This window comes from Bison bison, unplaced genomic scaffold, assembly GCF_000754665.1.
Source record: "Bison bison bison isolate TAMUID 2011002044 unplaced genomic scaffold, Bison_UMD1.0 scf7180017864480, whole genome shotgun sequence".
NCBI classification, from domain to species: domain Eukaryota; kingdom Metazoa; phylum Chordata; class Mammalia; order Artiodactyla; family Bovidae; genus Bison; species Bison bison.
The window spans coordinates 1,443,479-1,446,831 of NW_011495040.1; positions in this window are offsets into that span (position 1 = coordinate 1,443,479).

The window sequence follows — 3,353 nt, forward strand, 5'->3', positions numbered from 1 at the left end:
GCTGAGCTGATCATGCAGGTAAAGGGAACTGCTGCTGCCAAGAACACTAGAGTGGGTTGCCATTTCCTTCTCCAATGCATGAAAGTGAAAAGTGAAAGTGAAGTCGTTCAGTCGTGTCTGACTCTTAGTGACCCCATGGACTAGGTGCTCTCTAAGGCCAGATTGCCTAATTTCCATGATATCTTTTTTTTTCTTGAAACTGCTGCATGGTTTATGAGATATCAGTTCCCCTACCATAGACTGAACCTAGGCCACAGCTGTGAAAGCACCAAGTTCTAACTACTGGACCATCAGGGTCCCTGTGATGGGTTTTTTGAATGTGTCACCTTGATTCTTGATTAGGCTATAGTCTTGGCTATTTATTAACTATGTATCTACACATATACACCCATTTGTAATTCACATGGTATGATACATTTTATGAAAAAATAATCAAGATGGGTGAGGCTTGGACACACAGGGAGGGACATTTAGCACAGAGCCTAACACACAGTTTTAGTTATTTCTGTTACCGTCGCTAAGTCACCTGAACCAGCTAGAAACCTCTCTTTGCCTGGAGAATTCCATGGACAGAGGAGCCTGGTGGGCTACAGTCCATGGGGTCTGCAGAGTCAGACACAACTGAAGCGACCAACACTAACATATCACACCCACCACTGCATATCTTCTGTGGTGATCAACTCTCAGATTCTTCAGTTTTTTTAATCCCCATCCCCACTCTGTGAGTCAGCGCCTCTTGATCTCTTACCTAGACAGCCTCTTCCATCCCTCACTGCCTCTTTCCTTGCTCCCCTCTGCCTAAATTCTGTTGAGATTTATATCAACATAGATTCAGATCGCTGCTCTATCACTTAGGACCGGGAGAGCCTGGGCTTGTTCCTTTGGTTCTATCTTAGCTTGCTCTGTCATAACAAAACACGGTAGACTGGGTAGCTTAAATAAAAGTCATTTATCTCTCACAGCTCTGGAGGCTGAGAAGTTTAGAAGAAACCCCCCTGCCAATGCAGGAGATGCAGGAGAAACAGGTTCAATCCCTCGGTTAGGAAGATCCCCTGGAGGAGGGTATGGCAACCTTCTCCAGTATTCTTGCCTGGAGAATTCCATAAACAGAGGAGCCAGGAGGGCTACAGTCTATGGGGTCTCCAATCCAGGAGATGACACAATTGAGCACACGCTTACCTTTTCTTAGATTAGAGCACTAATTCCATCATGAGGTCTCCACCCTCATGGCCTCGTCTAAACCTAATTCCCTCCCAACAGCCCCGCCTCCTAATATCAATGCTCTAGGTTATAGGCTTCAACATATGTATTCTGGGGGGGGCATAAACATTCAGTCCCTAACAAACTCCCTAGATCTTTGTTTCCTCATTAGTAAAATGAAGGTAATAATACTTGCCCCAGGGTAGTCATAAGGACTCAACAACCCAGTAGTAACTGTGGTTGAGATGATTATCATTGAGATAACATAATTAAAACTTAAAACACCAAGTTGGCCACATAGAAAAGATTGCATAAATAGCAGTTATTATTGGTGGCATTACACCCTCCTTAAGACTCAGCTCAAATGTCCACAGGCATGTGGATCAGCCCATGTCACCACTGAATCTTGTAGAGTTGTTCTGTTATATCCATCACATGTCATCACATCCATTTATTTATGTGTCTATTTCCCATTACAGACCATGAACATATCAAGGTTAGAGGTCAAGATGCCTGCACCCTGTCTGTTGCCCAGCACCTGACGGGCACTAGGAAATGCTTGTTGAATAAATACACGAGCAAATGAAAGCATGAGCCAGGGCAAGTGACACGCAGATTCTCAGGTGAGGGCTCCCTGGTTTCCTCAACCACTCACAGCATGTATTGGCCTATGCTTCGTGGACAAAAATTGGTATGTTTGCTTCAGTTGACAGAGAGCTAGGAGTCAGAGTTCCTGTCCTGGACCAAACCTGGCAGCTGTATTAGCATGTGATTTAAATGTTGATGGGCATTATGGACTGAATGTGTCTCCTCCCCAAATTTGTTATGCTGGAAGTCCTAATCCCCAGCACCTCAGAATATAACCCTGCTTGAATATAAGGCCTTAAAAGAGATGATTAAATTAAAATGAGGTTATTAGGATAGGGCTCAAATCTAGTCTGACTGGTGCCCTTATAGGGAGGAATATGGATACCCAGAGAGACATCATGGATGGACATGCTCAGAGGACAACCATTGTTAGGGTACAGTGAGAAGGCAGCCGTCTACAAGCCAGGAAAGAGGCCTTTGAGGAAGCCAAACCTAGTCACACCCTGACTTTGGACTTCCAGCATGCACACTGTGAGAAAATGGATTTTTGTTGTTTAGGACACAGCCTCGGGTGTTCTGTTACGGCAGCCCTAGCAAACAAACACAATGGGTGAGTTCCCGTTCCCGTTTCCCCTACCATTTCTATATTGGAACTCTCCCATAACTTCCTTAAACATTTTCCCATCAATTCCAGATATCATCTGACCTTAATTTCAGGACTCTGACAGTTTATTCCACCCATCATCACTATGCCCAAAATGACCCTGTCCCTTTAACATGTCCAGAAACCTCTTGTGAAGAATTCATATTCAGCTTGGGAGCATTTATTGGGCCACATGGAACGATGCAAATAGAATAATACTGAAAGTAGCTCAGAAAATGCTGCAGAGAAGTAATTAGCCTAGTGTGGGGAAAATGATAAAAATGAACTAAAGCAGTTGAACCACTCCCTTTCATATAGTACATCTCACCTATAATATTCTTTCACATACTTGATCTCCCTGATCCTCATGACAGCTCAATTACTATCTTCATTTCTTAGATGAGAAAATTGAAGCTCAGAGAATGAAGTGACTGGCCCAGAGCCCAGGGTTAGTAGGTAATGGTACCACCACTGGGACCAAGGTCTCCTGACCTCACGTGCTGTCTGAGGTGCTTTATTAGAAAAGAGGAGTTTTACCTGAAATTCATGTACAGATGTAAGAGCTCGATCCTAAAGAAGGCCGATTGCATAAGAACTGATGCTTTTGAATTGTGCTGCTGGAGAAGACTCCTGATAGTCCCTTGGAGTTCAAGGAGATCAAACCAGCCAATCCTAAAGGAAATCAGTCCTGAATATTCGTTGGAAGGACTGATGCTGAAGCTGAAGTTCCAATACTTTGGTCACCTGATGCGAAGAGCCAACTCATTGGAAAATACCTTGATGGAAAGATTGAGGGCAGGAGGAGAAGGGGGCGTCAGAGGGTGAGATGGTTGGATGGCAACACTGACTCAATGGACATGAGTTTGAGCCAACTCCTGGAGATACTGAAGGACAGGGAAGCCTGGTGTGCTGTAGTTCATGG